General features: G+C 37.6%; 1 protein-coding gene across 4 annotated transcripts in view; it reads right to left on the bottom strand.

The window, feature by feature from the left end:
• Nucleotides 1–13,112, bottom strand: part of SCN9A (sodium voltage-gated channel alpha subunit 9) — a 128,555-nt gene extending 115,443 nt beyond the window's left edge. For 2 of the 4 annotated variants that reach the window (XM_028509930.2, XM_036023356.1), the window contains exon 1: nt 12,847–13,111. The gene's annotated coding sequence lies outside the window, so the exon portion shown is untranslated. Of the gene's footprint in view, nt 1–12,846 lie in introns of all 4 variants that reach the window. The other 2 variants (XM_028509929.2, XM_036023357.1) reach the window with 2 other exon arrangements.
• Between the last annotated feature and the right edge of the window lie 485 nt (nt 13,113–13,597).

The raw sequence follows: 13,597 nt of genomic DNA, 5'->3' as shown, positions 1-13,597 counted from the left end.
AATCCTAAGAGCTAAAACTATAATAAGAAAACATTGGGAAAAAACTGAAGATGTTGGATTTAAAATGAGTTCTTAGATATGGCTCCAATGCACAGGCAAGAATAAATAGATAAATTATATTTTATCAAAGTTACAAATTTCTGTGTATCAAAAGGCACTATTAGAAAATGAAAAGGCATCTCAGAGAACTTACAAACTATTTGTAAATCATATCTGATAAAGGATTAATATCCACAATATATAAAGGACTCCCTCAACTCAAGAAGAACAACAAAAACTAACAAACCTATTAAAAAATGCACAAAGGACTGGAATAGACATTTTTTTCAAAGAAGATATATGAATGGGCAATAAGCTCATGAACATATATTCAATCTCACTAATCATTAGGGAAAGGTAAATCAAGATGACAAGGAGATGACACTTCATTCCCAATAGGATGGCTACCATAAAAAAAAAGAGAAAAAAGTGTAAGGGAAGGTATTGAAAACTGGAATCCTTGTGCATTGCTGGTGGGAATACAAAATAGTGTAGCTGCTGTAGAAAATGGTTGAATAGTTCTTCAAAAAAATTAAACATAGAATTATTATATGATCCAGCAATTCTAATTATGGGTATATACCCAAAAGAATTAGAACCAGGGGGATGGGATCTAGTGAAAAAAAAAATAAAGCACACTTCATCCCCTTCCAGTTTGTTCCATGCCCACCAGTGTTGAATTGGCTCATCATACAGACCTCTAGGCAGAATTAGCAATCTTTCTAAATTAACCAAAGGCCCTCATCTTCTACTAATTTCTACCTTGCTCTCTGCATTTCAGCCACATGGATTTCCTTGCTGCTCCATAAACACATCAGATATGTCACAGGGTTGCAATTGAAGCTCTTGGTGACTGGAGTGATTTTTCTGTTGCAGAGCTAGATCCCTCACTTCCTTACCTCCTTCTGGTCTCTGCTTAAATATCACCTCTTAAAAGGCCTTTCTTTGTTGCTTTTAGTTTTATATCCCATACTTGAATGGGGGTAGAGGGTAGTGAAGGATAGAAGGGGTTTTGTGTGTGGTGACAAAAAGACTGTTAACTTTGGGTGATGAGCACACAATACAAAATACAGATGATGTATTGTAGAATTGTACATGCAAAACCTACATAATTTTATTAAGCAATGTCACACCAATAAATTTAATAAAAATAAATTTTAAAAAAGGTAAAAAATAAAAAAGTTTTTTAAACACACTTATTAAATAATGCCTCTTCCCCTCAACTCTCCCTGTCCTGTTCTATGTTTCTGGACAACATACATTATAATACAAGGACAGATGATAGTAAGTATTTATTTATTTATTCATTATCTTTCCCTGAACTTGCATAAAGTTCCATGTTTTGTTCCCTGCTGTACCTACAGTGTCTACAATAGTGCCTGAGTAGCTTCTCAATAAATATTTGCTGAAGGAAGGGAGGGAATAAAGGAGGAGGGAAGGAAAGAAGGAATCACTGTTAAATTTCATAAAACATGAATGCTGAGAATAGTGATGCTAAAAGTTCTGGGAGCTGACCTGGAGCACCTCAGCATCGCTTTACCACTACTCTTGGGATCTCTGCCAGGTTCTTCCTTCCCACAAACCTCAATGGCATTGATAGCACTTGGATTCCAATATCTGACCTACACATTTTGGAAGCCAACCAGTTAGGGCTTAATGACTGATGACCAGGTCAACACAAATCAGTTGGGAATTTTCAATTCTCACTTTTTTAAAAATTATCTGACTGCAGTCCACCTCTTAACCAAATACTCTGACAGATAACTCCCAGGAAAGGGCTTGGGCTTCAGCCTTTGTAATGCTCAAATCAAGTAAATGCTAAAATATTTTGGCTCTTTTATACAAAGAAGACTAAATGTCATCTAGAATTAATGAACCTAAGCTGGGCAGAAAATAAGCAGGAGTGCTGTTCATTCCTGAGTGAGAATTAAGATATATGACTGTTTCATCCGGACCTAGTAATGAAAGAAAGCTAGGCTTGAGAAGCATAAATTATTAACTTTTTGTTGTGTTATTCCCCCCACATTCTTAGAAAGTAAGTTTCAGTGAAAAGGAACCATTTTTAATAAGTTGAGCATATATAGTTGTGCAATGATTGATTCATTTATTCAGCAGCTATGGAGTAAGAATGACTGCATGCAAGACACTGTGAAGGGATGTCAATGTGAATGAGCTATGGTCTCTTCCCTTAAAACCTTAACAGTCGAGTACAGCAATTTTTCAACCTTTTTTTGTGTCATGGACATATAAACCAATTACTAAAATTCTGCGGCACACCAGAAAATATATTTTTTTGTGAAACTGACAAAAAAGATATAATTTTGATTCATTCCCACTGGACAGCTATTGTTGTGCTGGCTTTTGTTATTTTTTTATTTGACAATCAAAGGGAAAGAGGTCAGTGTCCCCTGACTAAATAGTCAGGTATCACACGTTTTAAAAATTCTGGTGGTGCACCAGTGTGCCACATGCAGCACACTGACTGCAAATCACAGGTCTAGTAGACAAGCTGTCAATCCACAAACATTAGAACATATTGAGATATATCATAGAACTCAGGGCTCCAATTTCCTATGGAGCCCTATTCCTACTAAAAATAGATATTTTTAATATCTATTATATAAAATAGATATTAAAAGAAAATCACTTGTATTAGAAAATTATTATAAGTGTAATGTAAATTAGCTTTCAAAACTGTTTTAGAACCCTTGAGTAAATTCCTTGAATCATTGACATTAAAGAAATACTTTAATGACATAAATAGTTGACTTTTTGTGACTATGATTTAGGTTATATTTAAGTGTATCAATTTGTGGTACCAAAAATATTTGTACTCTTCTAATTAAGACTTTCTATACTCTTAATTTCTAGGACATGAACATATTCAAGGTGAATATTTAAATGACATTTCATCTTTGTCTTTCTTGTTATTGTATTTTAACTACATAGTTTGCTGTATTTAATTACAAATGTAGACTACTTCAGCTCCATTATGGGTAGAAGGCTTTTGTGGAATCCTTGGAAAAATAATCACTGGGTATACCTGTGTGGGGTATGTACAAGTATTGATATGTTGTTGGAATAAGATTTTCTTTCCTTTAAAAAGAATGTATATGTTCCTCAGGTCTAGTAATCACTGTGAGTCTTTGGGGATGTAACTTCTGAGCATTAGCATTCTCACTTCAAAGGGTGGTTGTGGGCTTTAAAAGAAACAATTGAGGACAATGGTGGGGGACTGACCATGGGAGTGAGGGGGGATGGGGCAAGTTAGAGTAATGGGGAAAAGGGCAGGACAACTGTGACTGAGCAACAATAAAAAATAAATAAATAAATAAATAAATAGACTAAGACTGCCAAAAAAAGAGAGAAGCATTTGCAAATCCCTGAATGTATTGCTTGGTGAAAATAATACCACCATATTTGAAGCTGTTAAATTAATGATCTTGTCAGTAATAACAAGATGTTATTATCCATAATATTAACTGTGTTGTCTGTATTTTCTTTCATGGCAGTACACCTGTTACATGTTCATTTTTTGTCTTCCTGATATTTCCTTGGCCCACCTCTTACAGTACATAGTTGTTTAGTCTTTGTAACTAAAGAAGAATTGTGGATTGATAAAGAAAACAAATAAAAATGATTTAATTATTACCCTTAATTCGATTATTGCTTTATAAGATTCTGATTTTTGTAAATGTGTTACCAATGAAATACAGCAAATGAATGGACATATTGGCAAATATTTCCCTCGGGCTCAGCCATCCTATCTGCTGACTTAAAAATTCAGAGTTATATTCTCAATGACTGAATAACTACAGTAAGCTGGATTTCATACATAACTGGAAAATTGTATGATATGTTATTTTTAAAAATTTCCTATAAAAGTAAATATTAGTTGTAAGGCATAGTAGTAGAGTGGAGATGACTGGGAGGTCATCTCCACTCTACTGTTCTCCATTGATAAAAATTCTGTTGGATTAGGTTCCAAATGTAAGAATAATATATTTGTACAGATAAATAATTCTTGATTTTTAAACACCTCTCCCATATTTTCCTACTGATAAATTTTTAGATACTTCATATAAACTATTTGTAATAGCCTATAACTGACAACTTTAGCAAGAAAGTGTTATAAAAAGTTCAAAATGGAATGGTGCCATATCAGATGTATAACTGTCTTTAAAAATAGGGAAACTGCTTTATTAGTATTCATTGAAATAGGATGAAAAGTAAAAGTAACAACAATAAAGTCAAAATGCTGTACCATTTGTATTTACCTGAGTTACCAATTGTTACCTACAATTACTGAAAACTCATTTATCATGTGAGACATTAAAATGGCTTTTTTAGTGTGTATGTGTATATTTAATTTAATTTGTACAGATACCCTCAGAAATAGACACCACATATTTCACAATGAAGTTACACTTGAGAGGTTAAAGTACTTGACTAAGACCACTATACAATAAGAATATAATTTTATTCCTCAGTGCTTTAACACTTTATAAAATATTTACAAACATTCTGAAGTACAGTACGGACAGAATATAAATTTTCAAAAGAGCTTCTCTGCATAACCATTCTGCAGACATTCATCTGGGAAAGTCTGTTGGATGATCTCATGGGACGGTAAGAACCTTGCTACCAGCTGACCCCTGAGGGTCCCATGTCCTTTCACACTACCTGAACTACCATGAGCCAGGTTTATCCAGGCTACAAGGAATATATATGTTAAGGGGAGAAAATCATCACTTAAACTTTGTTATTTTATTCCATGAAAAGATCATCTATAAAGATTGTCACACAATATTTACTGAAGTGGAATGTTAACTTTATATTATTGCCCAGAGAAAGTGAAGGCATAATTTACCAATAAAATAATCTATTTATACTATTCAAAATGTAGATCGGTTAATAAATTATCTTTACACCACTGAACTTAAAAAATAATCATTGTTGAGTTTAAATTAATACATAAAGGGGTATCTCATCAAGTAACATTTATTTCACTTCCCTCTGTTTAAATTTTCTGTGTGGACTTAAATATCTACATATACTTCTTTTTTAAATTTGTAAATTATAGGTCTTTAAGATGATGTATTTTTAAACAATTACATTATATGTTTTTGTTTTACTTTTTATTGTATTTTTTCCATTTGTTGGGGACCGCCCTGCCTGGTTTCAGAAGCTGTAACCCCCTCATTGCTAAGGCTGAGCGACCTTTGGATCATAAGCCACTAAGGAGACAAAGCTTATCTCCTTGGCAGGGGCACCACCTCTGCTCCTTTTACTTCACCCTGCCTTGCTCCCAATGCTTTATCAGTTAGCCAATGATGGGTAAGATTCCTCAAGGGAGCAATGACCTAAGACAGGCATGATCATGGGGGGCCCTCAGGGAAGGACTTGGAGGGCTATAGCAAAAGGGGGTAAGGCCCTCGTCCCTCAGCTTTGAAATAGCCTGAGTCCTCATTCTGTCTTTGAGGAGTCTCCTAATCTCTTGGCTTCCTTACTTCCCCTGCCTGACTTAAGCCTGAACAATGACAGAGGGCAGTGCAGCCCTGTGCTGGAAAAGGCAGGTTCCCTGGGTGATCAGGCCTAAGAAAGAATACATAAAATCCTGTGAAACCTGCTTTGCTAAGAATGCTCTCAATAAAATTATAAGGGTCTAAGCAGGAAATGAGTTTGTTTTCCAAAGTTTTGTAGCCCTGTAGCTAACAGACCCTGACTCAGAATAAGCCTTAGTAGTTCTTTGTATGCTGTCTATTGTTTGATCCTTACTGCCTGACAATGATTGATGAACTGTATTCTTGTGCAAAATGAACCTAATAAAAGCTTATCAAGCCAAGGGTTGGCATGATCTCCTCTTGAGAGATTGGCTAGGCCACTCCAAGGCACTCTCCCCTTGACAGAGTAGCCATGCCATCCCTTTTCCGCCATAGGACTCGGTAGTCCATGTGAATGTATCTTATCTCATCCATAACGCTGTGGACACTGTGGGCCAGTGTCTGCGTCATCTATTACCATTTAGTCCCCCTTTACATCCCCAACCCCGCAATCACTGCACTGTTGTCCGTGAGTCCTTTTTTCCTTTTTGCTCAATCCCTCCATGTCCTACCCCCCATTAGTTGTCATGCTGCTCTCTATCTATGAATCCATCTCTATTTTGCTTGTTAGTTCAGTTTGTTTACTAGATTCCACATATGAGTGAAATCATATGGTATTTGTCTTTCTCTGACTGGCTTATTTCACTTATTTCAATTATATAATCTCCAAGTCCATCCAGAATGTTGCAAAATGTAAAATTTTCTTCTTTTTTACATCTGAGTAGTATTCCATTGTGTAAATGTCCCATAGTTGCTTTATCTACTCATCTACAGATGGACACTTGTGCTGCTTCCATATCTTGGTGATTGTCAACAAAGCTATAGTAATCAGAACAGCATGGTACTGGCATAAAAACAGACACACAAATATCAATGGAACAGAACAGAGAGCCCAGAAATAAACCCACACCTTTATGGTCAGTTAATAGCTGACAGAGGAACAAGCACATACGATGGGCTAAAGATAGTTTATTTAATGAATGGTGTTGGGAAAATTGGACAGATGTGCAGAAAAGTGAAACTAGACCACCTTCTTACACTACACACAAGAATCAACTAAAAAATGGACTAAAGACTTAAATGTTAGACCTGACCTAGAAGAAAACATAGGTAGCAAAATCTCAGACACAGCTCATAGCAACATTTTATCAGATATATCTCCCTGGGCAAGGGAAACAAAAGAAAAAATAAATAAATGGGAGTACATCAAACTAAAAAGTTTTTACACAGCAAAGGGAAATATCAACAAAATAAAAAACCCCACAGAATAGGAAAACATATTCATCAAAACATCTGATAAGGGGTTAATATCCAAAATTTATACAGAACTTATAAAACTCAATACCAAAAAACCCAATAACAACAAATAACCCAATTTTAAAATGGGCAAAAGACCTGGATAGACACTTCTCCAAAGAGGACATACAGATGTCACTAATCATCAGAGAGATGTAAATTAAAACCACAATAAGATATCATCTCTCAGAATGGCTGTCATCAAATCAACAAACAAGTGCTGGCGATAATGTGCAGAAACAGGGACTATTTTGCACAGTTGGTGGGAATGCAGGCTGGTGCAGGCACAGTGGAAAGCTGTATGGGAGCACCTCAAAAAAATAAAAATGGATCTACCTTTTGACCCAGTGATCCAAGGAACTCCAAAACACTAATTGAAAAGAACATAAGCGCCCCTATGTTAATTGCAGCATTATTTATAATCATAATTACATTATATTCTAAGGTACACAGTTTATGAGCAACTAGTATAGTTGAAAGACACTACATCTAATGAAATCACTCCTATTTTTTAAAAACAATCATACATAGGAAGTCAACTTCGGCCTATAGCACATAGAAAATTTCACTAAAAATCTCTAGGGATATGTCTTTGCGCTTATATTTTAATTCAGCTGTCTAATCTTATTAATCTTCCATAGAGGCTCAACTTTCCATTTTTTTGTATGAATAGTTTGACCTAATACTTGACAAAATTTGTGTTATTGACAAATCCATCAAATGCTCAGAAGATGAAATGTAGAAGGGAAGGAGAAAGGGGAAAAAAAAAGCATTAATTTCAGGGCAGAGATGGTAGGTTAATGACATCGTATATGTACTTATTCCCTCTAAATTTCCAAGTGAACAATCATAGGTGAAATTGGAGTTTTATCTTATTTTGAGAAGTGATTCAGAAAGTTTGGTAAAAAATCCAAGAAGACATTTGAAAAAAATATATGATCCATAATAGCAGTCTCTCAAGCACTTGACACAAAAAAAGGGAGTAATAAAATGAATAGCATTGAGATGACAATTAAAGTAACGGCATAGTTTAGTAATAATATATGGCATATTTGGCTCCCTGTTATATCACTTTAAAAATCCAAAGGTATTCTATTTCCCACATAAAAGGAGTAATAACAGCATGTTTTTTACTTAAAATGCAATAGTTATTTTAAAGAGAGAGCTCTTTCCTCAGTGAGGTAAAAAGATATCAAATTCAGCTCTATATGTAATGTCATCCCAAATTTGTCTGTGGCAGATTGCTCACAGACACTGTACAAGGCCTTCTCGTCTCCTTTTTTCTTTATCATAGTCTGCCATTTTTCCTTACCACCCAAGTTTCATTCCTCCAAACTTTGTTCTACCTTTAGCTGCCAAGAGCCGAGTCTTTCCCTGTTGCCCAAGGCCATTTCCTTCCAGGTGTACAGGGAAGAAGGTGTAAGGTAAATCTTCAATGAAGAAATTTCATTTCATAGGATAGCAAGACACCAAAACTATTCCCTCGTATTCCACAAAAGAGGCCTATGCACATTCTGTGAATGCTCTCCCCTAAATCCTCAGATGAGAATTATTTTTATACAATGTTATAACATCCTTTATTATGACCTTGCCATCTTAAGTGATAATCTGACTTTATATAGATCTGAAAAAGAAAGCTGCATTACCTGTCTATGAGAATAAATTAGCTAATCTGTGACACATACAAAGAGAGTACCCAGTTAGTACCTTCAGTTAGTAACCAGATGGACTCCAAGGCATTACAAGAACCACAATTGCCAACTTAATATCAAATATAACAAAATCCCTGGTGACAATTCATAAAATAGTTTAGTCCTTCAAAAGAGACATGATTAGCAAGTTCTTTATGCATATAAAAAGAAACCCCAAAATAAAAATGATATCTTGAATCAGTGCTGGTTACTTATTGGCAAGCTAAATCTTTTTTTTTTTAAAGATTTTATTTATTTATTTTTAGAGTGGGAAGGGAGGGAGATAGAGAGAGCGAGAAACATCAATGTGCGGTTGCTGGGGGTTATAGCCCGCAATCCAGGCATGTACCCTGGCTGGGAATCGAACCTGCGACACTTTGGTTCGCAGCCCGTGCTCAATCCACTGAGCTACACCAGCCAGGGCACAAGCTAAATCTTTAACCAAATGTTAATAGCAAAACTACTTGTTTGGTTTACCTTTAGGAATAGTTTCAAAAAAATAATGGGGGTACTTATTGCCACATTCAGTGTGTGTGTGTGTGTGTGTGTGTGTGTGTGTGTGTGCATATGATGCTATCATTAACCAGCATGTATTCTGAAGCCCCTGCTCAGGCATCCAATAACAGTGATGGATCTCCAAGGATTAGCCCACAGTGTGTCTCTGAGCCTTTCTCAATGGACACTTTGGGTTTGTGAGATAGTTTGCCCTTTGAGCCTGGACTGAACATCAACTTAGATCATGTGAACACTGGATCTAAGGCCTCACCTGACTTGACCATATTTATATCAGCTGAGCCTGCTCAAGTACTCATATTTATTATAAAACAATATTTGAAATTTAGTGACTACTGAGTGACCCTAAATTCTTGGTAAAAGATAGATTTAAATGTAATGCAGTCACCATTGTATGTTAGGAGTTACTCATACTCAAGTCACATTGGCTTATGTATCCCAATTTTTCTATGAAATATATTTCAATCCAGTTGTGGTCACCACTTTCCTAAAGATACATTATAATCTACTTACCTTTGAACATGTTATTACTAAACAACTGCTTAAAGACCAGCATACATGGGTTGTAAGTATACCAGATGCTCAAACAAAAAAAAAATCAGCCCTGGCTGGTGTGACTCAGTAGATTGAGTGACAGCCTGTGAATGAAAGGGTCACTGGTTTGATTCCTAGTCAGGGTACATGCCTGGGTTGCCAGCCAGGTCTCCAGTAGGGGGTGCACAAGAGGCAACCACACATTGATGTTTCATTCCCTCTCTCCTTTCCTTCCCATATCTCTAAAAAAAAATTTTTAATATAAACTAAATCATAAAATGCATATGTTTAATAGACTGATGTGCTCTATGATAAGTCATATATTTGTAGTTTACAATTCACATAAATATCTAGAAACACCTGCTCACACATACTACTTCATGCCAGGTGCTGTACTGGAAGCTGAATCAACAATAAAGATGTGCTCTATGGAGCATGTAATATACAAACCCACAAAATACCTGTATGTTATCTAATGAGCAAAATGAAGCAAACACATAAGGTACCAAAATAGGGACTAAGAGATGACAACCTACTTGTGACAAGGTGATCAAGAATGATCAGAGGCCTTTGAGCTGAGGTTTAAAGTTTGCAAAGGAGCTAGCAATTCAGAGGGAAAGAAATAGTGTAGGCACTGGGAACAGCATCTGAAAACACCTTAGGAAGTGAAATTTCTCTGCATGTTCCAGGTACTAAAAGGCCAATGTGGCTGGAGCATATAGATGAGGGGAAATGAGGTCATAGAAAAGGGCCAGATCAGAGAGTGGGGAGTATGTTAACAGGAAGAATTTGCTGTTGACCAATTTCTGTTTTCCTGCATTTATTCACATTTTTCTATGCAGTCATGAGCCAATGAATGTTTTTAAGAATCATCACTGCTTATTATGAAGAGTGACCTGCAGCAGAACAAACTATGGAATTAGAGCAAACTATGAAGGCTGTAGCTGGAACCCAGATAAATTCTGCTGATGGCCTAAACTAATTTGGTGGCACTACAGATCTACATAACAGGGTGGAAGAGATATGTCTGAGAAGTATGATTGAAGATAAGTGCATCTGAACAACACGACTGATAGAGCTAAATGTGGACTGGTTAAGGATGAAATGCCATCATGAGGAAGGGAGAGCAATTGACACTTGGTGGATAGTTGAGGCATTTATTCAAATGATAGAGGAGGAGGCGGGAATGAATCTGAGAACAGAGCTTTAGGAAGTTATGACAATTATGACATTTAGAATGACCCATCCACATTAATGAACATTAAGCCCCTTTATGAGGTTAGAAAAATACCATATAAATCCTAGCACTTCACACATTTTATGTACACCTAATAGGAATAGATAATAGATAAATATTACTTTTCATTATTCATGCAAAATGTAAGATTGTATTTTTTTGTCCTTGCCACAGAGAAAGCGGGTTGACCATATTAAAAAGGTGAATAGGAGCCCTCTTATTCCATCTATGAATTTTTCACTTTTCTTTGCTGCCAAAACTCATCTCATCCACAGGTAGCGAAAACACAAGCACTACCACAGGAGGGTTCCCATGATTCTCTCTGGGTCCTAGGAGACACAAGGAGGCACCAAAATGCTCTTGGCAGAGAGCCAGACCTTACTCATCTTTCTTCTGTAGAAGCATCAGGTACCCAGTGAGCCCTGCCCTGCACCATAAAAATCATGGTGACTGTGTACTGAGCCTCATGACTGCACAGTGGTTTGCTCTCAAAAGGGAACCTCTAGTAGACAGGTATTTTGAACACCTACAAAATACAAAAATGACCTTAAGCAAAGCTATTATCAGTTGCCCGTATAGAGGGCACATTCTCCATTATATCAAATGCCACATTTTATCTAGCATTTTGTCATGAATAAACACTCACCATTCTAACAATCATGATAATTCCACATATAGGGATCAGATTAGATTAGCTTTTTAAATAATCAATATATTTTTTTAAATCCCAACAAAGTAAATTCTACTTTAAAATTTTAAAACTAATGGAAAAAGAATTAGAAGATTCCTCAATAAAATGGACTACTTAATACTCGAATTTGGTTTGCATATTTATATCCATAGGTTTTATTGATGTTAATGCAAAAAATGTGAAAGTATATTTTAAAATATCAAAAGAAAGAATGAAAAATATCTCCCTTCTGGCCACAGGGAAGGAAGATAAATAAAAAAGAATATTATGTTTCTGAGAAGAACTTAACCTCCCAACACTGACATTCTGCAACTGAAAATCCATCTTGTAAAATTTCATGTTGATTCGGTCTTTATCTTATTGAAGCGAGCTTTTTAGAAACTCCCCTACGCTCCTTTCACATAAAAATTGTTCTTACCTTCAAAGAAGATATATATATATATTACTGGGAATGATTCAATGGTAATGAAAAACACTAAAATAATGAATTAAGTTTTTGCTATAATCTGGAAGTTGGCATTAAATTTTCTGGTTTAGTAACTTTGCTTTGATCTTTTAACTGTCTTTAATACAAATAACAGAAGTTTTTTTTTCCCCTAAATGTAAATGACAGTTTAAGTTGAAGTCGATCAAAAGTTAAAATGATTTGAATCTTATCTCAATTTCACTATAAAAGTCTTAAATCCGAAAAACAAACTGCGTGGAGAAATGGGGCAAAGCTGTCTTGTCAACTATTTATGGTTGTGTGCTCCGAAGTAGTGCTGCGTTTCTTCGCTGTCCCCCACAGGTAGTAACAATCAGCTGCTGGTTCGGCACGCCCATATTTGCCATGGGAAACACATGTTTTTGGTCCTAAAGAATAAGATCTGTCCCTGGTACTGAAAAAACAAACAAACTAAAAAAACCCAAAAAACCCAACAACTCCGCTAGCATTGACAGATAACGGACAGTAAACCATCAGGTACATCTGCCTTTCTCTTTCTACATTTTCAGAACCTGGCAGCAAACTCACAAGGTGAGTTGCTCCGGCCCTGCTAAAGAAAACAGTTGCCACTCCAGCTCCTCTGGCCCCCACCCCACCCAGCTTCCCCCTTTCAACAGTTAGGGTCTCCTAACACCGGGTAGTCAAAGACGAGAGATGCGAATAAGGACACAGGTGGGTGTGGCAGTTGAAGAGAGGACTAGTGAAGCTGGCTGCTTCCCTGCCCGCAACACCAGAGGAGCAAGAGAAAAGGCACTTACTTGAAACCTTGCCCGCAGGTCATGCCCACCCAGTGCACCCGTAGAAGGGCGCAGGCTTCGGGACCCTTCCTTACTCCTGGTCTTTTACCCCCGCGTCCTCTCTGCTGCTGCTTCTCCCTCTTTCTTTGGGCTCCTGTTGCTCAGCAGACGCCTGCCACCGCCAGCTTCTGGCACTCAAGCTAGCCCAGCCCCAGCCAGCCACACCAAGGAATTGGACACTGCACACCCGCGCCGGAGCGCTAGTGAGGGCTGGCGTGCAGACTGCGCCCCTCCTTCCCCGGCGCGCCCAGGCAGGCTGCAGCCCCGCCCCACCGCGGGCCAGGCAGGGCTCCTCCATCCACTCCTCACAACCCGCTCCCTCCCCACCCACCGTCCCTCCTCCCCTCCACTGATGCTGGCCACGCCGGGGTGGGACCCAGCTTGGGGCGTGGTGGTGGCGATGCTGCGGCATCTCCACTGTGTGACAAGCAGGAGACAGAGGAGTCGCAACCTCCCATTTACAGAGACCCTACGGGGTGGGGTGTGTGTATGAGTGTATGTGTATGTGCACGCGAGCACGCGCTCATGCGAATGTGTGCCTAGCATCCATCCATAAGAGCAGCCTCACCTTCCCTTACCTCACCCCGCCCCATTACCCCTTCCTCCCTTCCTGTTCAGCAGAATCTGCTAGCATTTCCGAGAAGTCACTTAGTGTAGCTTGGTGGGGAGCCGAAAGAGAACTCCGGGCAGAGGAGGTGGGGACCAATGGCAA

This window comes from Phyllostomus discolor, chromosome 4, assembly GCF_004126475.2.
Source record: "Phyllostomus discolor isolate MPI-MPIP mPhyDis1 chromosome 4, mPhyDis1.pri.v3, whole genome shotgun sequence".
Taxonomy (NCBI): domain Eukaryota; kingdom Metazoa; phylum Chordata; class Mammalia; order Chiroptera; family Phyllostomidae; genus Phyllostomus; species Phyllostomus discolor.
This window is presented reverse-complemented; position numbering and strand designations above follow the sequence as displayed.